Consider the following 25,299-nt stretch of genomic DNA (forward strand, 5'->3'; position numbering starts at 1 on the left):
CCATCATCCTCTTGCTCTAGGTGCAATGGGAGGCTCCTCCCCTGTCCGCCTGCCTCCCCAAGTTCCTGCCTCCAGGCCCGCCACCTCACAGTCTGTCCCATACATCCCAGCGCATCACGCCTCTGCCCGAGGCACAGCTTCTCCTTCCTTCCGAGGGTGCCCCCTGTCATAGCCCCCGCCCCACTCTCTGCTCTCCCACTGGCACGCCACTCGAGTCCAACAACACTCAGGCCCATGGGAGCCCTGCCCTTCCCTGGCCATGCTGTGTCTTCTGCCTGGTGGGCTGCTGCCCAGCCCTGAATGCCTGGCTCATGTTGACTTCTGCAGAAGTCAGCTTACTTTAACAGAGATTTATGGGGTGGCTATTTGGTGCCAAGCAGCATGGACATAGAAGCAGAGGAGAAGGAGACAACCAGGTCCGGCTGTCACTTGAGTGTCCATCGAGGCATGCTCTATGGGCAGTGATGACAGCTGCCATGCACTGGGCATTGACACTCCGGACCAGGCACTGGACCAGGTGCTTCCTGGTATGGTAAGTAAGGTGACTGTCACAATAGCCCTGGTTTACAAATGAGGAAACGGAGGTCCACAGAGTTTAAGGAACTGGCCTTGGGTTAGAGCGCTAACAGACGACAGACCCGGTGCTCAAACCCTGACAGATTCTGACTCTAGAGCCCCTACTCTTACCACTGCGCCCAGAACAAAAGGAAGAAAGGAAGAAAAAAGAAAGGAAGGCACAAGTTTTGGGGGTGAAAATAGAAATCAATTATGTTCAAATTTCTATTTGCAAATCAACTTTCAAGGAAATTCTGGAAATGCCCGCAAGCCAGGGGACGGCTTAAGCAAGGTTTCGAAGAGCTGATTTCCAGTCGAGTACGGTAGGCTCCCGCCTATCAGGCCCAGGCAGGCCCCACAGCGAGTGGCAGGCCAACCAGGCAAACCCATGGCAGCTGAGAGGGACGTGGCTCGGAGGTGCCCCCAGGGTGCCCAGGCACCCCTGTTTGGGACGACTTTCACTGGCATCCCTTTCCCGCAAAGCCAGGTGGGGTGCTTCAGCAGGGGGAGCTCAGGCCGCAGCTGGGCCACAGCTTAGTCACCAGAGGCCTGGCGGGTCATTTCACAGCTGTGGTCATAAAACTTGGGCTCACACGCCTCAGAGGCCTGCTGTGTTTCAGGCGCTGTGCTGAGGACCTTCCTGACAATTTCCATTTTCCAGATGAAGGAAACCTCAGGCTCACCTTTGGTGTCATGACAAAGTCACCTAGCGGGCAAGCAGTAGAGCTGGCTGGAGGGCCGCCCGCCGGTGGCTGGTCTCAAGGGCACACCGCCTGCCCTCTACCTCTTCTTGCCCCTGTATCAGGGGCCTGCAGAGGTGGGTGGGGGCCTGGGACACACAGCTCTGCCCACCACAAGTGGCCGGGCCAGCATTCCACGTTCCAAAGGCTCTCTTGCCCCTGGCCCGGCTCTCTCAGACCCTGGAGCACCACCCCGAAATGGCCTTCCTCCTCAAGTGGCTGACACTGAATAGGCCAGAGATTTATTGAAAGCCACACACAACTTCCCTTCCACCCTATGGAATAAGTGATTTCTTCCTCTGCACCAGCTCTCAGTCTCCTGTTTCTTTTAATAGAAGCAGTTTACGGGGCGAGGTGGGGCAGATATAAACATAGAATCAAAAAGTGCTTACCGGAGGACTTGACTGAGAAAGGAGGTTGGAAGCTTTAAAAGCAAAATCCACCCGAGCCCCCAACACAGGACTAGAGATTCCATGGTGGTGGGGTGGGGTGGGCAGGTGGGTGGAGAAGTACCAGAAGAGATGTCACCATAAAATGGCCCACCTGGGAATAAAATGCAGACCAACTATTTGAGATGCCGACCAACATCGCACTCCATTCCCTGAGGACATTCCTCATGTCAGAATTCCACTTCTGGTCCCCCAGGGTCTCTTTTTCGAACAGTCCCCAAGGATCATCCGGTGAAGCCACGAACATGGGAAAGGAATGAAACATTTTAAATCTCTTCTTCAAGCCAAGGATTTTGAAGTGAAAGTTGACGGGTCACCCACGGGACTGATGAGGCTTTACTCTCGTGAGGCAGGTCCCCCCTTCTGCACTTCTGAGGAACCAGATTCACACAGGGGACACAGTATTTTATGAGAGAGAGATCTGGCAAAGAACCAAGCATATTTCTGGTACTGTTTTAAAATAAACAACTGCCAGGCAGAGGATTGGGAATGTCTAAACAGATATTCTGAGTGTGAAGGATGGTAGGAGTTTGAGAGAACACAGCTGTGTGTCTTCTCAACACAGATAAAAAGAGTGAGGAATTCCAATGGCAGGAAGTCTTTTCTGGAACTTCTTTGATGTGCTAAGACAGGGATGGAAAAAACGGAGTGGGCACACGGTTGGTTGGCCTGGATGGCACCTCATGGGGCTGGGTGGGCTGAACCTAGGCTGGGAGCTGAGCCTGGGCTCCTTAGCCAGCGGCCTTGCTGTTCTTACCAGGGTCCTTCTCTGAGCATGGTGCTCAGGGCACGTCCATTTAATGCAACAACATGCAGATGAGTTCCACCCACGTCTCCCAACACAGGAAAGCCCCACTGTTAACTGTAAAAACCAAGCTGTGGACCAAGATGCACACGGTCCCGTTCATGCAAAAACTACAAGGAGAGCCACACATGTGATAAATACTTATCACATGCCTACGAAGTGCCAGGCCCCAGGCTGGGCCGGGGTGACAGTGGTGAGTGAGACAAGTCTGTGTCTACGAGCACGAACTTCTTTGTGTGCTGGTGCAGAGAACAGGGTCTAGAAGGACACATGCCGAGAGTGAGCTGGGGCCACTGCTAGACCGGCCGGTGGGCTCGGGGAGGGCGGCAGGATGCCTGGGAGGTAGAAAGGGTCCTTTCACTCTTTCCGCTACATGCTGTACCATTTCAGGTTTTACAATGTGAATGGGCTTCTGTATCACGTGTGACATGAAATCACAGACTTGGTGGCAGGACCCCCACCTCATTGGGCAAGGACAGGTACCCACTCTGTGGGTGGGCAAGGGGCCCAGATGGCATGACGAATGGGCCAATTTTCCAAGCAAAGCCAAGGTTTCGACTTTGCCTCGTTTCCAAGCCCTTTGGGAAGAGCAGGTGTGCAGGGCACTGACTCTAGCAGCCCACTGGTCTACTCTGGAGTTGTGGGCATGCTCTGAAGCCTGGGGCCGTGCATCAGAGGGCAAAGGACCCCCGGGGAATGCTGAGCAGGGGATCACTGCGGGCCTTCTCCCAGCACCCCTCTCTGGGTATGAGAAAACACCCTGGAGTTTTCTGGGCCCATCCTCCTCCCCACCAAGGCGTCCACCCACCCCCAGCTGAAAGTAGGTGGCTTGTTCCGCCATGTCCTAGCTATGCACCCTTGTGCCGATGGGAGCCTCAAGTCCTCAAAGACATAACATCTGTCATCTGCTTCAAAGATACAGGAAGATTCCACAAGAATGCCCCCCACCCCCATCTCAGTGAATCCATGTGTAAGGGGACCAAAAATTGAGGTGTGTCCTCCAATGCCTGGGAACTTCGCATCAAATGCAACCCTGCACCAGCTTATCTGCATTTTAAGTACCTATCGCTGGTGACTGGGATAACCTGTGTATACTCCCTGCCTCTGGAAGAACGGTTGATGAAGCAGGAGGAGAACTTTCTTCCCCGGGGCCAAAGGAATCTGGGGTTGAATCTTAATATTACTCAAACCCAGCCCTCTAAACTGATGCTCAAGCAAGCAGAATCTGTCCACATTGAATACCTACAGGTAGATGTTAAAAAAATACAAGTAATTTAGATTCCTTTGGTAAATTAAAAATGACAGTACTGAACACTAAATGTAGTTTTACAAACTGCCTTGCTGTTCCACTGCCCTAGGATGAAAATCACAGCCCGCCTCCTGGGGAGGACAAGGCTTTTTCCCAGACACCCCGGGGTCCAGTGGGGGGCTCTACAGGCAGGCAATGTGTGCAGACCGTGGGGACATGAGATGGTTTTAGAAGGCACACGTGTGCATGGTTATTTTCATTTTAGTCATTCTATATTTACTTTCACGTGTAGTGAGAAAAATACACACTTAGCTTATGGATCCCAAGATTTCATGGGTATAGGTTAGGATTGGCTTAGCCTACCCCCATCTGGCCCCAAGAGGGAGAAACTGTGAAGACATTCAAAGAAAAATATTAAATAAACGATAGTACAGTTGGTTCTTTGACCAAGGCGTGGTACCCGAATGCCTCCCACACAGGGAGTCCTGGTACCTGGTCACAGAAATGTCTCTGCCAAGCAGAGGTGCACACGGATTGAATGGAAGGGGTAAGGTAGCACTGATTTAGAAGAGGACACCAGGCTCTGGAAAGGCAAGAACAGGGGCTGTGTGGGCACTCAGGCGGTCACACCCGGCTCTCTCAGGCAGCGGTACAAAGGGACCCGGCGGCCACCACCATCAGACCTCCGCACGTCTTGGCTACGTCCTTAACAGGGAGGTAGTTACCCAGGAGTCACCATCCAGGACTTACCACGGCAAAGCGCTGTGAAGACAGCATGGAGTCTCTCGCTGAATGCTCATAACGACACCTCGAAAGGGGGAAACGGTTACTATGCCCGTGGTACGAGTGAGGTAAAGTAACCTGCTGCGGGCACAGAGATAGGAAGTGAGCCGGGTGGGGCTGGCGGGGCCCGTGCTCCGAACCGTGACACCTATGGCCCGCATCTGTCAGGCCAGGCCGTGAGCCTGGTGACCGCACTTGCGCCTTGTCCTTGGCTTTGGTGCTTTTGTGCACAGCCCAGAAGTCAGAGAAGCCAAAGCCGCCCAGACCAAATCTTCAGAGAACCCAAGTACAACCATAATGGCGAGGAAAGAGTGCGCTTCCAACAAAGAGTGCCCTGTGCTTTACACACATGGTCTTATTTTAGCCTCGGGACATCCTGTTGAGTCCCTATATAGAAATAATATTTATTTATATTAAATAATATTATAAAAATATTAACAATTGATAATATATTAATATATCAATAAGATGGTAATAATAAATAATATTATTTATATTAAATAAATAAATAATATTTATTATCCCCCCTACTGCACAGGACCTGAGAGGTGAGGCCATTTCCCACGCACACAGCCACCAAGTGGCAGAGGCTGAAACAGGACCCAGGCCAGGCCACCCCCAAAGCTCCCACTCACACCCACTTCTCTCTCCAGCCTCCCCCACCACAGGGCTTCAGCCCTGCTGCCCGTGCTATTAGCTCCCTCAGTCTCGGCCAGTTCGGAGCGCCCACAGGGTGCTCAGCTATCCGAGGGGACCCCAACTGTGCTTGCGCTCTCCCAGCTTCCCTCTTTTCCGGCAGCGGTGCTGGGGTGCTGGGGTAACCCCTGTCAGTTCTGGAGCTTCCTCTGCTGCCTGTCGGTCAGCCAGCAGCAGGGATGGTTCAGGAACATGACCACTGGCAAATTGTCATCATCCCCCGCCTCCATGGGCCTGGTCCAGCTCAACCCAGCCCAAAATTCGCCTAATGTTCTGAAATGGGTCGAGGCCCTAATTCACCCAGGTCTTCCCTTTCTCTTTCAGTCTGTCTTTGCTCTTCCTTCACTGTTAGCTCCTCAGCTTTCTTCCTGGCCTAGCAGGCGGTGGGCCTGGGTGCCCCTGATCTGCAAACACCCAAATGCCAGGCGCTGACCTCCAGAGGCTCCCAGGGACAGGCAGAGGATGTGCACTTCTGAGCTTGGCCGAGACATTCACCAGGCGCCAAGCAGCCATGGCCCCCCACCACCCTCTTCCCTAGCCGAGAGCCAGGGAGGCTGTAGGGTGGCGAGACAAACACGCGTCCCCATGAGGTGTGAGTGTGAGAGTCAGGGCCCGGGCCTCAGCTCTTTCACTCTCCTCTGCCCTTCACGCTGAGGTGAGTGCCCTTCTCACTGATGGAGCCTCCACCAGCCTGGTCCCTGAGTGGCATGGGGAGCAAGAGTGAGCAAGAAAGAAATCAGTGTTGCGTGAAGCCAGCTTGGCCTGACCTGTGGCGTAGAGCCCATGACGCTGGGCACTGGGGTCCTAAACACAGTGAGATGAAGCCACTTGAGATAAAACCGTGAAGTCGTTCTGGGGTCTGGCACCCGCACGGCGAGAGCCCCGCGCTTGTAACACACACTGTGCTGAGCAGTTCTAAATGCACTTTCTCACCATTTCCTCTGGACAGCTCTATGCTACGTTGTTGGGCCTCAGTACCCTCATTTTACCGACGGAGAAGCGGAGACTTATGAAGTTGAAGGGGTCAGGTGAGGCCTTGTGGGGAGTGACAAAGCTGGGATGTGGCCCAAGTCCGTCTGTGGTCACCAGCCTGCTGCCGCCCAGCCACCTTTCTCCCCTGGGACTCCATCTAAGGCAAGTTTTCTCTCCTTTGCTGGGAGTGTCACACCATTGGTTTTTTTATAAGCCACAGATGTGCCCTCTGACCAACCAATTAAGGCTTGAGCTGTGAAAACGGGTCTGTCATGTTACATTCTGACAGCCAGGACAAAAGCCCCTGTCTGCGGTCCTACGGGAAGGCCTCAAAGCCCTGCCCGGAGAGTCCAGCACTCCGGCCGGCAGAGAACGGGTGTCGGAGGGGTGCGTTTCAAGCCCTCAGACAACGACAGACCCTGGGAAGAGGGGTTCTGGGGCTGGCTCCCTTCCCCCACCCCTGACAAAGGCACCTGCTCGCGCACGCTCTCTGCAGAAGAACTGATTTATACGCAGGGCCAGGAGAGGCCTCCCAAACCAGGGCCCACACGGTCGTGAGTTATTCCAGCAGACGCACAGCCATCTGGCCGCGGGCCCTTTCTGCCTTCAGAACTGATGGCATGGTATTAATTTTCCTCGAGGTAATCACCAGCTGTGCCTGCGCCGCTTCTTCCTAATAAGCAGCATCTTCCAGGGGAGCTGCACAAGGGCAGGCGTTTTGAGGGACGGGAAGGAGCACCAGGTAGAAGGCAGTGAGATTTACTATGGTTTTTGACATACTGATTGACCTTTAGAGTTTCAGATCGCCTCTGTGCACAATGGCGATGACTCACGTAGTCAGGCAAGTTCTGGAGACTCATGCTGGGCCCTCGGATCCAGTCTTGACCTCAATTCCAGCTCCCCAGTGAGAAAAGAGACCAACTGAAGAAGACTGTCAGATGTGGTCAGACGGCAAGTTCGCAAGGATGCCCTTGGGCCCTGGGATCATGGTGTAGTTCTGAAAACAAGGCCAATGTCCTAATTTCTGGGCACTGTTCCTAAGCCACTTTCTCATTTCCATTCATTCATATCCAGCAAATCTTCACCGAATATCTACTGCGCTGTCAGCCCCACGGTTCAACCAGGAAGAGTCAAGGTTTCCTCACCCCCGCAAGCAGCTTGGTGCCCACATCCATCAAATAACCACTCAAGAACAGAAAATCACATGTGGTGGCCAATGCCATGGAATAAAGCAAGATTTGCTGGTCAGAAAGGTTTTTCTGGGAAGGGAGCTATCTGCAGAGGTCTGGAGGATGTCAGGGAGTTAGCCAAGCAAAGGGACCATGGTGGCTGAAGAGATCATCCCAGACAGGCGGGCTGGCCCAGGTGAGGGTCAGAAGCAGAGGGGACAGTCAGGGCAGTGTGGCTGGAGAACAGCTGAGAATCAGACTGCACAGCCCCTGGGGCCCTGTGGGTCTTGGGCCTTGACCTTGTTGGTACACAGAGAAATCAGCAAGGCGGGGGGCGGGGAAGGGGAGGAGATTGGATATGGCTGCTGCTAGAGGCCACATGTGCATGCCTCCTTGACCGGTGAAAAAGCCCACTGCCCGTTTCCATCCCTGGCAGAGTAAATGCACACACAAGCAGATTAGAGCCATCCCTTCTCTCCTCCCTATGGCAGACCCCATGACAGGTTCCCCTCAGACGGCCAGCCTGGCCCTCCTGGCTAATAAAGGAGCTCCCTAGGCAGGACAGACGGTTGGGACTCAGAGCTATGGCGCCGTGTTTATTCTGGGCTCTTAGCACCACCTTCAACCAAAACCAGTGTTGGGGAAACTGGAGATGTTATTACATGTGCTGCAGAAGGACGAGGCTTCAGGTGGAGAGCAGCTGGGCGATATCAGGATGGGTCGGAGGTCTGAGGGCTTGCTAGGTGAGAGCCTGGGTGCTGGAGCTTGGCGGGACCCCTCCTGGCCAAGGGACCTCTAAACATAAATCCTCAGGCAGCACTTGACATATGGTGAGCTGCCGAGGAGGGGTAGCTCCTGCCACCCCCACCCACCAGGCCGGCTTTGAGTCTGCAGGACTTCTCAAGAGCCTTTGACTGGGCTTTCCAGGGGGTCACTGCTATTGCAGTGGGCTGGGACCACAAGGAAAACTCAAAGACTTGCAAGAAGAGGTGCTGCAACTGATGGGGAGCTCCCATTTTCTCCCTAATTGGGCAAAGAAGCCCTTAATGTGCAGCTGACTATCCACTTCCCACAATTTCCAAAGCTAAACACAATCTCACACCCACACACAACCCAACAGCAAAACCAGGATATAGATTTGCCAAATATGGAAGTTTTAAATCTTTATGTCCATGGTGGGAGGGACCTGCTACCCTGGAGCCAGCTGTGAGTGAATGTGGCCGTAGGAGGGGCATGTCCCTTTGTTTTCACGTGAAGAGGCAAGACAGCTGAAGCGGCAGGGCCCCTCATCTCTACGCCCAGGGCCCAGCCAGGCACACAGTAGGGCTTTAGCAAAAACAGCTGCTGGTCACATGCAGACTCATTCCCAACTCTCCAGCAAACCCATCAAGTTAAGCCTTGCCAAGTCTCGCTGTCAACCCCAAGGTTTCATCAAATGAGTTCCCGTCATTGGTGTCACCCAGTTGATCCCTTAGGGGGTGGGGACGGGAGCTGTCATGTATTTTCGAGAAAAACACTTTCTTCACAACAGGAAGAGAAGTGAAAGCCTGGACCTGGGTCTTGGGGAAGGGTGGCCTGGATGGGGAAGTGGTGCCACCCATGAGCCCATGGTCCTGCCCCGAAGGGGTGAGTGACTGTACACGAGCGGGTCTGGATTTCCACAGAGCAAGTTACCATGCTTTCCCATTACATGTGCACACGCGCGTGCACACACACACGCGCGCGTTTGCACACACACATGGTCTCCACGGTTACTGTGGGTTTGGGCAAGAGCCATCAAAATCAAGGGAGGCATCTGCATAATTTGCCGAACCTCGGTCTCCATACATATACTTAAGGCCTGAACCAGAATGTTTTTCCATCATGGTCAACAATGTTCTCATTTCTTGAAACAAAACAAAACACATTTATTTTATATCATTTTTAAATCCAACCACTTTAGTCAATGACTAACATTCTGCAACAGACCATTTAATGACTGGAACTATCTAATCCTTTCCTGGAGAAAGGGCCCTCTCAAAAACCAAACTGGGACTTTTGATTAAAATTCCTTCTGGCCAAAGCTGGCTAGACAGAACCCCCACTCTCAGTGTTGCTGTCCTGGACTACCAGTGTCTGAGAAGAAACAGTCAGGGCCCCGGTGGCCTGCGGACCCAAGGGAGCGGTGCCTTGTGTGTGTGTTTGTGTGCGGGGGTGGAGGTTGGACGTTTGAGCTTTTCAGGGCAAAAAGAGATTTCGGGGGGAAAATGAGCTTGGGCTGTCTGGGAAAGTACCAACCATAGGAAGAGCCCCAGCAGCAGGAACCCAGGGGAAGGACAGAGAAGACTGGCAGAAGAGGCAGAAAGTGGCTAGGGCCCGGAACTGGAGAAGGCAACTTGGGGAATGTCAGCAGGCAAAGAGCACGGACATCCTGGGGACAGTGGCAGGAAGCAGCGAGGCAGACAGAGGAGAGTCTTAACCTGTACCACCAAAGTAGGGCCTTCCTGGGCATGCCTCAGTGCTCCATGGGGCTAGAAGGTCAGGTGGATCTGCCAAGGATGTGGCAGGGGGACAGGGCCCAGCCATTCAACCCAAGAACAACCAAGGGGTAAATGTTCTTAGCCCAGGCATCTGCTGTAGGTTCTTGGGAACTCCTCAACTGCGGGGTGTCAAGCAGAGCTCCCACCCACCTCTCTATCCTCATGTGCTGCCAATTTCCACTTCCCACCTGGCAGGTAGAACAAGGGCCCCAGAGATGCCATGCTCTAATTCCAGGAACCAGTGAATGGCTACCTTACAATAAGATTCTTCCAGATATGATGAAATTACCGACCTTGAGATGGGGAGATTATCCTGGATTATCTGGGTGGGTCCCATCTAATCAGGAGGGGTCCTTAAGACTGGAAGAGGGAGGTAGAAGAGGTCAGAGTCATGTAAGAATGCTTCAACCCACCATTGTTGGCTTGGAAGATGGGAGAGGGCCATGAGCCAAAAATTGGAGGCAGCCTCTAGCAGCTGGAAAAGGCAAGGAAATGAATGAGTTCTTCCCTGAGCTTCCAGAAAGGAAAGCAGGTCTACCAACATCTTGATTTCAGCCCAGTGAGACCCGTGTCAGCCTTCGGGCCTATAGAAGTGCAAGATAATAAATGTGGGCTGTCTGAAGTCACTAAGTTTGTGGAAACATGTTACACCACGACAGCAAACGAATACACCATGTTCCAGACATGGGGTGTTGATGTTCTAGACATGGGTTACCGACCAGGGTCACCATTAGCACTGTCGTGTCTTCACTTACAATACCCCCTGCCTGGGACATCCTTGCCGAGCTTGAACAATAGCCGGCTCAAAACCTGGGGCTCCCACAGGCAATCCCTGTTCCCACTGACCCCTGCCGGTTCTCCCTGCTGCACCTTGAAGATTCCTCCAAAGCACTCGCATCCGCCTGTTGATGTAACTCCTGCTGGGATACCAGCAGCTGCCTGAAGGGAGGGCTGTGTTTGATTCTTCTCTGTCCTTCTACCACCTAGCACAGGGCCCGCTCAGTAAATGGGGGATGGACGAGTGAGTCGGTGAGTGAGCGGGCAGTAGAGCCCAGCTTCTGCTGGCTGAATCTTGCGTGTGTGTCCTGGTTCCCCCGCTGCCTGGCGGTGCGTCCTTGGGTAGCGGCTTGCTCTACCTCTCCGTGCTTCCACCTCCTTGTCTGGAAGTGGGGATAACAGGAACTACTTGGCCAGGTTGTGAGGGTTAAATGCGCTAACCCACGCAAAATGCTCACAGGAGTGAAGAAATGGACCGATGACCCGTAGCTGTCATCAGTGCTCTGTGATCCAGCAGAGGGTGCTGGGACAGGAAGGGAAGGAGCTGGGGCCAGGGGCTGAGGGAGACCTCTGGGAGCGTTGACAAGGCTGCACAAATCAAGCCTCGATCCTTCCCTAGACACTGCCTGGGACTCCTGTTTCTACCTCCAGCTTCCTGTCCCAGTCTGGTCCTGGGGCTCATTGGAGTGGAGGCAGCAGAGGGAAGGGGGCACAGCAGGGAACAGAGAAAGCTCTAGATCTTCATCAGTTCTGCTGCTCTGGAGGGTGCAACCTACCACTGCAGAGAGGCCAGTTTTGTGAACGACCAGTTAAAGGGTAAAGGTTAACTGGAGTCATTTAAATGACATAAATATTTCCCGGCTTTATAGGGCTCTGGAAAACCCCAAGTGCACTTAGAAAAACGCAAAGCATATTATCAAACTTGAAGGCCTGGGTACGGGTGATGAAAACAGTGAAGGCACAAGATAATGTGGACACACCGAACTGAAAACCCAGAAGCTGCACGGGGCTTTTTGGCACTATGATTTGGCATTGAGAGGAAATCTCACCTTGAACCTGGTATAAAAAAGGGTGGCCCCAAGCAGACCAAGGGAGGAAGGAAGGGAAGACAGGATGAAAACTTTTAGCTCGTCATTATAAGCAAATGACTTGCAAACACTCAGGAGACCTGGGAAAGGCAGGCTCAGCTCCACTGACTTCTAAGCCTTCTGGTCTGACTGTCTGCTCCCGAGACATTTTTACAACTCTGCCTGAAATGGAGCAGGCCATTTCTACGCTTGGCGCTGGTTCAGGGCAAGCGGAGAGTCAGGGCTGGGCTGGGGCTGCCGTGATGCAGAGACTGTCCGCTCTCGTGCAGCCGACGTCCGTCATAAAGAAGGCCAAGCACAGCTCTGGCTCGGTGGCTGCCTGAGCTTACGTGTAGCTGGGGGCTGCAGGGCTGGGCCCCAGGGGTGCTCCAGGAGGCAAAGCCTGGCACCCCCGTCCCTGCTCTCTGCAGGTTGGAATCTGCATGCACAGTTAACTGACACAAACCCAACTGTATGCACTCAGGAAGGGAAGGGACAGAGAAATGTCATGGCTTAAATACTACAGGCTGCTCCCACTGAAGAAGCACATGCCCCCAGTGAAGCCCGAGGGACAGATGGCACTCTGCCTCCCTCATGGGCCCGGCTCCTCCCGCCTCTCCCCAGAGGACCCCTTACAGTGCCCAGCAGAATTCTCCCAGAGACCCCCACTCTCATATAGCACAGCTAACTCCCTCTTCCTCTGGTGCTCAAAGACAGGGACTGTGTCAGACTCATTGAGAGCCGTCACACTCCCACAGGCCACCTTCCCAAGCGGTTTGTAAGGTTGACTTCAATGGGACAAGGTTTCCACCTCAGAAGCAGACTTCAGAACCCAGAGAGATGTGGCCGCTGCATCACACCCCCAAAGCCAGCCTCCCTAGCAACATCTGGTTGATCAGGAGGTGGGCAAGGAGAGCTCCAAGAGGGAACTGGAGTTCATGGGGAGCAGCAAAGTAGAGACTAAGTGTTCACCTCCAGAACATTCCTCGGTCTAATCCAGTGGTTCTCAATAGTGGTTGCACAATGGAATCCTCGAGGGAGCACTTAAAAATAGAGATGCCAGGGCCCCATCCCTGGAACAAGTGAATCAGAACTTTCTGGAGTGGGGCCTGGGCAGGGACAGGGTTTGAAGTTTCTCAAATCATTTTAAGGCACAACTCGGGCTGAGGATCTCCACGGTCACCCTCTTCCAACAGAGGGAGCCCCAGGCCAGAAGCCACCAGCCCTCCCACCACCTGCCCAGGGCTATGGCTCTGCCCTGGTCTAGGGTGTTAGGGGCAAGTTAGATGCCCAGAAGCAGTTCCTCTGATGCTAGGCCGCAGGCACAGCAAACCAATTTTCACTTCTATTTTCAGGCAGGTCAAAGTGAAATGACAATTTAACTTTTGAATGTCCCAAGATCTGTATTCTACACTTACTAATAGTTTAGCAGAGCAAACACCATTTGACATTCATTTGAAAAAAAAATCAGTCCAGACCATCTACTGTGTCCCACAACCTTCTGGTCACCAGGAAACAGGGCAATCCTCGTCACCACTGTCGTCAAACCTTAATGTCCTGACATCTGCTTAAATCAGAGATCCAGTGGTCATTCCAGGCCTTGACTTGACCTCTACTTAGGAATTTAGGTGATAACAATAATCTGAATGGAACACATCTCCCCCATGAGAGGGAGCCAAAAGAAGGTGCTGGTCCTCTTTACCTGCTTCCTGCACTCCCCAGCGGGGACGAGGGCGAGTTGGAGGGTAAGGGCTGATGAAAGCAGAGTGGGCTTGGTAGCAGGACCGGTGCTGGGGCAAGTGGCACCAGCATCCTGGCCTAGGGGAGAGGACAGGTACAAGGCTGGTGGCCTTTCGATAAAGGTCACTCTGTATGTCACTGCTTCAGTCTCCCCAGAGATTTGTTTTGGGTGTTCTGTGGTTGATCAGGTATCAGGGCCAGAAGCCAATCCTCCCCTCCTGAGGCTTGAGCAGCCCTGTGTTGTCCCTGGTGGCCGGATGGGGCGGTGGAAGGGGACGTGTGGTGGGCGGGGAAACCAGCAGCTTCGGGGTGAGGAGCCCTGTGTAGGCAGAGCCCCAGACAGTCTCAGTGAGTGGGCTGGAGCGAGGGAGGTCTTGAAACTCAACGTTAACCCTCAACTCCACGCCCTCCATGAATTCCTGTTTCCCGTGGCAGCTCACTGCCCCCGCCTGTCAGCTAGATGTGGTCAAGGAGGCTGGCTTCAGCAGCACCATGAGGCAGAGTGGGGACTCAGGAGCCGCACTGAAGCCAGTGGTCCAGGGGGAGACTCTCCTGTGTTCCCATGACTTGGAGAAGCGCAGGCAGGAGAGATGGGGGCACAGGGTGGGGGTACACCCTGCAGGTCACAGGCAGGACTCTGGAGGGGTCTCTGGAGGGTTCTGATGGCCACTTTGAAAGGATGCCCCGGGCTCTTGTTGGGGGAGAAAGGCAGTGTAGGAGGCTGGCAAACCAGAAAGAGGACAGTTTCTGGAGTCTGCACCAGGGTGGAGGCATGGAAAGGGGGTGAGCGGGGGCCAGATTCTGAATCTACCTAATGCCCAAACTGGGAGAATTTGCAGAGAGCATGGTTGTAGGGGTGAGAGAAAGAGAGAAGACAGGATACTCTACGGCTTTTAGCCTGAGTGACTACACAGATGGACTTTCCATTTATTGACTGGGGAAGACGGTCACGTTTGAGTAGTTTCTCTGTTGGCCTTCACTGGCCAGGCCCTATGAAGTCACGCCAGGCCCTTGCTCGGCAGGCAGCGTCCCTCCCTCCTGACAAGCCAGCCCTGTGAGGTACAGGCAGAGAGATCCAAGGTTAGGGGGACACGCCAAGGTCACAGAGCCTGAGAGTGCTGGGGCCCCGTTGGCTCTCCTGACCGCCCTGGAACACAGCCATATCCACAATCAATCCGCTTCCCAATGGCCATGCCATGCCTCAGAAGATACCGCTCCTTGCACAAATCTAAGCCACGTGGCCCCCTCTGATCAGAGGAAACAAAACTGTGCCCCCATTTTCAAACACATGCGAAGGACTGGGATTTGGGAAAAACATTTCACTTACATTGTAAAGTACCTTCAACAAAAATGACCATTTTTATAGACAAGGAAGGAAAAAGCTCAAAACCAGTCTCTTCCACTCAAACATCTCATCTCCCCAGTTCATAGAGTGGAATTTAGAAATTCTGCTTCGTAGAGGAAAAAAAAAATCCCAATTTCTGTCTTTTCCAGAAAAACATGTCCTAGGACTACTTGAATACATAACTGACAACAGAGGGCACAGCCATTAGGTGACCTTGTGATTTCAGCAAAACGTGTCTCTCTAATGTAGTTCAATTACGATTGTAAGTTTATAAAACAGGGAAAGATTACAGGAATATACATTAAACCACATCAATGAGCGCTACTGAGAAAAAAAAAATTAGTCCAGCAGACAGGTACCAATCAAATAATCAATACGCAGGAAACAGCTACATCACCCTGCTTTAAGAGAACCAAATAATGCTGCAATTGGATTTACTTTAAAATTTTCCACTTGAACAAAACTGACAGCTGTATTATAATCACATTTCCAGTCACTTTATAAGATACAAATTTCATTTCTCCATATTTCTACTTCATTTCTGAAAAGGGGCCAGCAACATTATTCATCAAGCACACGGAGGAGCCGCCTAATTCATAGCGGGGGGGGAAATGCTGTTAATCCCATGTTTTCTGTCCCCTTAGAGAATTGGTGGTTTAGTTCAAACATGGTTTTTTCTGATCAGTCTAGTTCAGGGTCCTGGTTGCAAAGAGGGGCGTTGGGGGGGGAGAAGCACAGCATTTTAGTTCTCAGGTAAAATGATTTAGGGTAGGTTGACTGTTGAAACGAAGACAATCTATATGTTTAGAAAGCACCCAGGTCAGTTTAAGACTCTTGGTATATTTCTTTGGCGGGGCGGGGGGGGTGGTGTCTGCACTGGGAGCCTGACTATTCAAATGTCTGGTAGTGATGAACAAGCATGGTTCTTAACTCACAATCCAATGGCCTCAAATTACTCAAGACAGCATTTAGAAATGCCACTTGCATGTTAATGAAAGTGCCTTAAGTGTTTATGAATAATTAAGGTGGCTGCTAAAACTCTAATCGGTTCAATCCAACGAGCTTTCTTCGAGCGCCTACTGTGTGCCAGACCCCGTGCCAGGCACTAGGGATGGAAAAACAGCGGTCAGCGCACAGGCGAGATGGCTGGTGACCCCCGACCGTGGGGCTGGAACGGGGTCAGGGGCAGTCTCCGGGCTGTAGGTCAGGTGACGCACAGGTGGGGACGTCCACAGGCAGAGACCCCACGTGTACTGTACCCCTTTTAGGGACAAAGAACCCTGGGGGATGCAGGCTGAAGAGTCACAAACCACAGTGGCCCCTGGGGGGGTGACGTCAGTACTGCAGAACCCCGTTCTCTGGGGCTCCAGGCCTGAGTGCTTGAACTAACTTGCCCCCAAGGAGCCATCTGAGTCTGAATCAAGCTTCCCCTACAGGTTTCAGTTCTTTGCCAAGCAGCCAGCACCCACTTTCCTAAAAGTCATCTTTCCATGAAACTTGTCTAACTAACATGGCTGCGTGACCACTTCCACTCCTCAGTGTACCCCACGGACAGAAACGATCATGAGGCTTTGGTTTGTCAGAACTCCCCTAGAAAACCTTCTAATAGGACAAGTCGTTCCCCGCCCAGTGTGTAGTCCCAATGATGAATGCTAATGACTGCTTTTGTGAGGAAAGCCTGCACACGCCGAGGTGATCCCGAGCATTTCTGAGGGAATTCTCTCTTCTATCTGCAGAGCTGTCCTGAGCACACACTATCAGCCCCACTTTACTAAGAGGAAGAATGGCTCAGAGAGGTTAACTGGTTGCCCAAGGTCACACAGCTGGGATTCAAACTCGGGTTTTTTTCCCCGAATCCAAGGCCCGGTCCCTAAGCATTAACTCCTTGAATTACACGCTGGATTTTCAAGGACTCGATTTCTCTCTTGCCACTTCCTTAAGCTTTTATTTTGAAAAATTTCAAACTTCCAGAAAGGTTTAAAGAAGAGCACAAATAAACATACATATGGCCTCCACCTAGATTCACCAACTGTTATTACTTAATTGCATTTGCTTCCTTTCTCACTATAGCCACACTCAAATTTTTATTTTGTGAATCATCCTGGAGCTGCAAGCAGCATGACAGTTTACCCCTCAACACTGCCGTCTATCCTTCCTAAAAACAAAAACATTCTCCCACAGAATCACAGTGCCATTATCACATCTAAGAAATGTAATAATGACCTCAAACTACATGATCCAATCACAATCTACATGCAAATTTTCTCAGTTTAAAAAAAAAAAAAAAAGTCCTTTAAAGCTACTTGTTCCTCTCCATCCAAGCTCCAATCCAAGTGGACAGTTGTCGTGCCTCCTCGGTCTGATCATCTAGAACGTAATCTAGAACTGGCCCTCTCCCCCCATGTTTTTTTGGTCTTCCATGACATTCACATTTTTGAAAAGCTCAAGTCAGTCGTCTTTTAGAGTGTCCCACATTCCGGATCTGTCTTTCACAGGCTTTATTATTTATGCTATTTTCTCATTTTTGCCAGGATGAGGCATATGACAATGACCAGGTCATGAACAAAATAAGGCAACCTAGAGAATTTTCCAGAACTGACAGAGGAGACCACAAAACTATCATTGACCTTGTGAGAGAAGCAAATCAATGAGCTCACATTTTCATGGGCTTACAATCAGGCCACATAACGTGCTTGGGGAGCTTCAGAATACTCTTTCAGGCAAAGAATATCTCAGCCGTCCGATGAATTAGCCAGGATCTTCCACGTGGCCGCCTGTCAGGGCATCGGGATGAAGCACGCAGAGTGCTAGGAACTGGGGAAACGGGGAACCCTGCTAGGTCACTCACAACATTCACATTCATATCCATCGACAAACAAAAGGATAATCAAGAGGAGAGATGTGGCCCAAATTCAAACATGGATGCAATCTTGGTGGAGTATGGCTGTCACACATGTAAGTGTCCACAGGTATACTTTCTTCTGAGGGAAATGAGTGGTTTGCAGGGGAGGGGGGCACAGCCAGAGCAAAGGCCCTGGGGTGGGAATGTGCCTGGTGTGTCTGACAGAAAAGCAAGAAAGCAGAGAGAGCCAGGTGGTGCTAAATAATCCTCAGCTTCTCAGTCGCTGTAAAGTCAGAGTGGGAAGGAGGCCACTGTGAGCAAAGGGAGGACAGGATCTGACTTATGTTTTAAGAAGACGACACTGGGCGCTGTGTTGAGAATAAGCTGCAGGGGACAAGGCAGAAGCAAGTGACTAGCTTATGAGGCTGGTTACTACAACAATGCAGGTGACAGAAGATAGCCGGGCAAACCAAGGGCCAGGGCTGGAGCTGAGAGAGGTGGTCAGATCTGGATACGGCTGGAGAGAGGGGCTGAAGAGGTGTGCTGACTGGCTGGGAGGCAAGCTGGAGAGAAAGACGGGAGTCAGGATGGAGCTGCCACCGGCCGGGAGATGGGCAGGCTGCAGGGGGTGGTCTGTGAGGGAGCTCCAGTTCCACTGTGCTGGTGCTAAGTGAGAGGGGCTGAGCAGGCAGCCGGAGTTAAGTGGGTGCCCACGGCTGGAGACAGAGAGAGCCGGTGTGAAGTGCGCCTACCCCTGGAAAGACACGGCCCACTGCTGCTTGTGTGGATGTAGGCCCCTTGGGACCAGACCATTTCAGATTCAAAGTGAGAGATATCTGGGTTTGTATGAAAAGATGTCTTGATTTTAAAATGCTGGCAACTCACGTAAAATTGCAAATATTCTGCCAGACACCAAAGGACATCTGTGGGCCTATCTAACCGAGGGCCAGCAGTTTGCAACTTCTCCACGCCGCTATCTCCCTGCCTTACAATAATCCTGCAAAGATAGGCACTGCTACTCTCATTTTATCAATGACGGAACTGAGGCTCCAGACGTAGATCGATTTGTCTCAGGTCACGCGGCGAGGAAGAGGCAGAGCTGGGATCCAGAGACCAGATCTGTCCTCTCCTGAGTCTGTATTTTTCTGGGACCCGTGGCTTCCTCCCTACCCTCAGCTACCTTGTTAAACAGGCAGGCCCTGGGCTAGAAGCAGCAGGGGGAGCTGAGGGAAGGTCCATGGCAGCTTGCCTTGCCAGGAGACGAGAACCACTGAAATAGCATTACTGCTGTTAATAATTAGCTTCAAAGGCTCGATGGGTCGGGTTCCAGAGAACAAGCAGGATCAAACAGGATGGGTCTCCAAGCAATAAACTGTCCACGTGCCTGGGCCACAAAGCAGAACACAAGCAGGCTCCAGACCCATTCGCTGGGGCAAACCAGGGTGTGTAAGAAGTCCATGGGCACCACCTTTTGGATAACATTTCAGCAGGATTGGTCTCACAGGCCTGGCCTCCCGACGGGGCTCCCTGCTGGAATGTTGCCCCTGACTCCATAAATCTACCTTCACACTGAGGCCAGGGAGGCCCCTTCTGAGACACATGTAGGTCATCTCACCGGGTAAAAACACTCCTTGCTGTTCTTAGGAGAAAGCCCTGGATCCCTGATCCATCTACGAGGACCACATGCTGGGCCCCAGGCAATCTCGACATCACCTCACCACCTTGCCCTGCCTGGCCACACTGCTGCTTCTCATCTTCCTCAACTCCTCATCAACCCCAGGGCCTTCCCTCCTGCCATGCCCCAGGCCGCTGGCACCTGCCCTAACATCCAGCCCTCAGATGGGTGGTCGCTCCCTCAAAAGCCTCACTGACCTCCAAGCAGATCAACCCCTGCTACTTGAGCTCCTTAGCATAGTGGCCATCTGCCTTTGCTCTGTGTGACGATGTGATCAGTGTTCACCTCCCCCACAAGACTGAGCTCAAAAAAGACAGAGACGCTTCTGCTCTTGTGATTGGTCTGCACTTGAATTATTTAAGGAACAGACCCCATTAAGGCCGAGGACGTAGGCTTATTTCTTGGAATGTCTGTACCTTGCTGTGAAGTGATGCCCTTCCTGCTTATCTGGCATTAACAACGCCCTTTCTTTTAAGAAATGAGTTTGTAAATGCTTTAAAAAAAAAAAAAAAGACTTGGTAACATAAAAAGTTGGCAATCCTATCCCCAGAGGTTTTGTGGGGTTTTATTTTTGTTTTGGCATTTCACTGGGCTGTGCAGTCCCAAGGTCTGGGAACCACAGGGAAGCCCTGCTCTATCCTACATGGACATTTTCCAGGCCCCCGAACAAGGGTGCCCACGCCTGGGGGAGGAAGCAGACCTGGAGTGCAGAGATCTGCTTATGTGGAGGCTTGGGAGCCCCCCCTCACAGACCGTGGGCTCTTTTGAGGAACTGCCGTCTCTGTTGTAACACAGCACAAGTGGAAATGCCAAGAGCTGTGCAATGGTCACAGGAGACGGCTCAGCCAATGGAAGGTCACCAAAGGTAACTCTGACATTCATGAAAGTACGTGGAAAACCACTTCCAAGGAGAGTGTGGAGAGGTTTCCGAGCCTCTCCCCAGACATCCCGGCTGGGATGCTTCCCAGCACCTCTTCTCCGCCCACCCAACAACCTTCATCGTCTGTTTGGACCCAGCCTCTCCTCCAGGGCTGGCCCCTGGCTTACAGAATCACTGTCCCCTAACCCCTTGCTGCCCGCACTCTCCCCAAGCTCAGAACCAAGAAGCCAGCTGACTCTCAAGCATCGCCACCAAACACTATTCCCAGACTGTGCCCCCATCCCTCTTCCCCACTCTTGTCGGCCGCCGGAACCCCGCTGGGCCTCCTAACGGCCTCCCAGCGACTACACCAGGCACTGTTACAGGCACTCCCCATATATTAACTCATTTACTCTCATTATACAGATGAGAAAACTGAGGCACCAACACATTTAGGTACTTGTCGAAGGCCATACGATGGCAAGTTACAAGGGCAAAGCTTGGATTTCACACCAGGCACAGTCTCCCAAGCCCATGTTCATAACCACCTCCTAGGTGGCCTCCCCAGCCCTCTGACATGGCTCACGGGCCTCTGCTGGGACTGTGGGACTTGGCTGTTCCAGTGCACTCTCAGGACCCATGTCCCTGTAGGAACCCTCAGATGGCTTCCCACTGCCCTGGACCGGAGATCTGGTTCATCTCAGCCCTTCTTCCCCCGACTCCTCACCTGCTGGCTGCACCAGCTCTCGGACAGGCCGTGCTCCCTCCCACCTTCCAGCCTCACCTCTACCATCCCCTCTAACTGGCGGACCTCAGTTTTGCATTTTCTCAGAATCTTCTGGTCCCTCCCTGAACGGCACCTGACCAGAGAAGCCTTCTCTAAACAGCGTAGGAGGTCTTTTCTCCCAGTTATTCTCGAGCACAGACCCTGTTCGTCACCTCCACGGACCATCTCAAAAACCTGTGATTACCTGTTGGTGGTCCTCCCATCCTCCCCACCCCTACCCCAAAGCAGAAGCACCATGGAGCTGAGACCAAGTCAGCCTTCAGTTCCCTATCACATTCCAGCTGCCAGCACTGTGCCTGTCATACAGCAGGTGCTCAACACGGAGCTGAATGAGTAGATGGATTTTGCTGAATGGTTCTCACGAATGGATTTAGAAAATCCGAATACAAGATGAGGTATGGGAAGCACACAGGATGGGTACAACATGCACATGTCGAGTGCCCACATGGAAAAGGCTGGGAAGGAATCCAGAAGTTTCCTGGGGATGCCTGGTATCTACTTAGCATATTTAGACAATGGGCAAATTTCTCCCAACTGTGATTGGCCATATTTTCTAGAAATAAGCAAGACTCCTTTCAGAAGGCTCTGATTCCAATCCTGGCAGGAACTTGGCTGCTCCTCACAGCCTGCTTGTCCTCAGGGCACTCCCGGGGACTGTCGGTTAGTAGGCCCAAGAGGGAACGCAAGGGAGCACGCTGCCTGGGTGGGGTGCACCTCCCATCGTCTGGGCCCAAGCAGCCCCGCAGTCTTCTTACCCCTCCAAACAGTGCCATCCTACAAGTGATGAACTGGTTTCAATACGTCAGGATACGCTCTTCCAAACATTGTTAGAGCAGAAAATGCCCACCCCTTGGAGTCCTGCACTATGAGTTCTACATCACTGATCCAGCAGCCGCACCAGGGGCAAGAGCTCCTCTCAGCCCCGAGCACCTGCTACACGCCAAGCACAGTGCCGTGTGCTTCACCAACGTGATCGCATTTGATGTTCAATGGCTCTCCCTGCACATCTTTTAGAACCATTTTAAAAGCCAGGCCCCTGAGTCTCATGAACATGAAGGCCCCAAGCAAGGTCACAAGGCCGATGACCTCCAACTACACCAGGGGCAGCCAAGGCGGATGTCAGTGCAGCCGGCCACCCCTCCCTCCTGCCCCGGCTCCACCCAGAGCCCCAGCTGGGCCGGGGAAGCTCACGATCTGGAACGGTAGTGACCAATTCAATGACAAAGAGCAGCCCCAAGTCCTTCTCTGTTAGAGAGAAGTATTTATAGATGCAACGATATGAGGTCTTCCACTGGCTTTACTACACTCAGCGGGAGTGGCGGGGAGGGAGGTATTTTGGAAAGAGAAATGGTGGAGCAGATGGAATGAGACGTAGGGAAAGAGTAATAACCCTTGAAGCCGAAGGCGCGGGATGTGGAGATTCATGGTGCCATTCTCTCTAAAAGTCTCATCTATTTTATCTAGTCAAGCTAGCCTTCCCTTCCCATCCCCCTTCCCTCACGGCTGCCAGTCCCTGACCTGGGCCCCAAGCCACTCTCCTCTCCAGCGAAAACAAAACAGTCGGGAGCACAGTCAGCTCTGCCCCTTTCCGGGGAGGGGGCGGGTGATGGGGGTGGGCGATGGCCTCCGCCATGCTCCTTGTCCGGAGCCACCATGCCAGAGCTCACCAGGCACACCTGCCAGAGGCCTGACGCTGGTCAGCAGACACGTGACACGGCTTCTGTGTACTCGTACGCCGCCGTGGTTTCTTATCAGAGTGAGACAAGGTCAGTAAACACACTTTAAGTCACCTCTTTCTGGGGTGCACAGCCGACATGCCTTTGAGCCTGTCCGCCCAGATTATGTCACCTTCCATGAAAGTGGACCAGCCCCCAGCATTTCTCCCTGAGTCAGCTTTCTTCAAATCACGGCGCTCACAAGAAGCATGCCCAGCTTCCAATCATTCGGCAAATATGAATGCCTTTGCCTACATTATGATGTTGCTGACATTTTATATACATAGAAGGCATTTTGTGACATGCGAAGCATACTGACTTTTCCCCACTGGAAGGTCAGACACTCCAGCATTTAAGAACAATCACCAGGAAAAATACAAAGAAAAAAGAACACAAAGTCCAACAACAACACATGCTATCTTCTTCTAGTACCATGCGCTCATAAAATCCATAATTCCTAGTATTTTCTGGATGGCACTCTCTTTAGCAAAGAATAATTTGTGACCGGGCTGGGTAAAGACAGACAGGCATTACTTTCTTAATGGCCAACTACCCAAAAAGGTTCAGTTAAGTGATCTCAACTAGCCATCTAATCAATTAAAATTGATAAGTGAAATACTTTTAACCTTTATTTCAGCAGGCCATTCCTAGGTGGGGTAGGGGAGGGGGCAGGAAGGAATGTGAATTCCCAGCATAAAATTTAATTCCATTTCATGGATGCAAACATTCTTGCTGCCCTGATGGAGTGGTCCCCTTGAAAGCAAGCCGTTTCCCTCTTCCCTTGAATCCAATCAGAGAAAGACTGGTTTATGGTTCTCTGCAGCCAACTCAATCCATTTAAACCCTTAGAGAAATCCCTACAGCAATTTCTCAAGGAGAAAAGGACCAAAGGAGACGAGCACAGAGCAGCTCAAAGGGGACTTAGCTTCCTTGTTCTTCCAAGAGAGAGAAGAAAAAAAGAGTAAGAAGAGGGCAAGAAGAAGTTAGGGGCACCTGTGTGGCTCAGTCAGTTAAGTGTCCAACTCTTGGTTTTGGCTCAGGTCATGATCTCAGGGTCATGAGATCGAGCCCCAAGTCAGGCTCTGCACTCAACAGGGAATCTGCTCGAGATTTTCTTTCTCTCCTTCTGCCCCCCTCTCTCAAATAAATAATAAATCTTAAAAAAAAAAAAAGTTAGACAAGCGGGTAAAACCCGTAATAATCACGGAAAATCTTTTGTTCAGGCAGAGTGCTCTGCTCTTTATATGCATCACCTCGTTTCATTAGCAGGTAACATGGACTACAGTTCCCTGAGCACAGTTAGAGGCCAGACACTATGCTCCGTCATGTTATATTTCATATTCTATTTCGCTCGCATCTCAAAACAAGCCCATCATATCAGGAAGTACATCCCCATTTTCCCGGTGAGGAAATGGAAGTTGTAGGGGTTTCAATCATTTGCTCCAGGGAATACACAGCAGGACAGGGCATGTGGATCAAATACCAACCCGCCATGGTCTAGGTCATGATCACTGGCCACACAACTGAGCACTTTTGTCAAAACTCCTTGAACCGTACACTAAAACTTGGTGAATTTTATCGGATGTAAACTGTATTTCAATAAAGCTGAGTTAAAACAGCGGGGACCCTGTCCTGACTACACACCATGAAGAGTGGCCATCTGCCGCTCCTGCCTGCTTAGCTTCCATCTCTTTGTGAGTTTCCTTTGAGGGCAACCTCCCTCTTCCCTCTCAAGTGATGGAGTTGAAAAGAAATGGGCCCCACTTCCCAGCTTAGGGTTCACCACATGACTCCGGCCTCGCCCAGTAATGAATCACGTTCCTCTGACAACGACTGGTTCAGGGATGGTCCACCGACCCAAGCCAGGCCAGTGAGCCCTGCTGTGGACTTCCACAGAAGTCACAGGAAAAGGAAGCCCTGTTTCTGTCAGGTGTGCTAGGCNGGTTCAGCAGATTTTGGAGCTGCAGATGGCCACCTTGTTGCTACCTAGTGAGAGTCCTCCTGAGGATGACGCCAGAAGGGAAGCCGAGCTGAGACAGGGCAGCAGCTTCTTGATGACGCTGCTTGAGTACCTAGATCCAGCTATGCCTGAAGGCAGACGTACTCCTGGACTTTCTAGTGACACCAGCCAATCCCCCTATCTTTTTCCTTAGCCAATCTAAGTTGGGTTTTCTGTCTCTTATAACCAAAGAATCCTACCATATCACAATGCCTTTAAGAAACAGAAACCACCCTGCCCATCCGTGTGCACGTGCCCTACAGCAAATGGAGGAAAGAGAGAACTATATGTGTATGAGGAGGATTACAGGAGCTCGATCAGGCTTTATACCCACTGTCGCTTTTAATCACAGCCTCGTGCTCATGCTGCCGAGGAGACCAAGAGGCACTGCCCACGGTTAGGGAGGGAGCCCAAGGCTGCAGGTTGAGCACATGGCTCTCCAGCCTCCCCGCCTCCGCCTCACCTACAGGCTGGTGATTTGCATTTTTGAAAGTTTTCCCCTTTTTTGCAGCAGAGGCCTTTAATCATTGGAATCCTACAGAAACCTTTTTTTTTT

General features: G+C 51.9%; 1 protein-coding gene across 6 annotated transcripts in view; it reads right to left on the bottom strand.

Annotated features, from left to right (window-relative positions):
* Window positions 1-25,299, bottom strand: part of CLEC16A (C-type lectin domain containing 16A) — a 201,126-nt gene that overhangs the window by 76,204 nt on the left and 99,623 nt on the right. The window lies entirely within an intron of this gene.

Source organism: Ursus maritimus, unplaced genomic scaffold (assembly GCF_017311325.1).
Source record: "Ursus maritimus isolate PB19 unplaced genomic scaffold, ASM1731132v1 scaffold_2, whole genome shotgun sequence".
Lineage (NCBI taxonomy): Eukaryota > Metazoa > Chordata > Mammalia > Carnivora > Ursidae > Ursus > Ursus maritimus.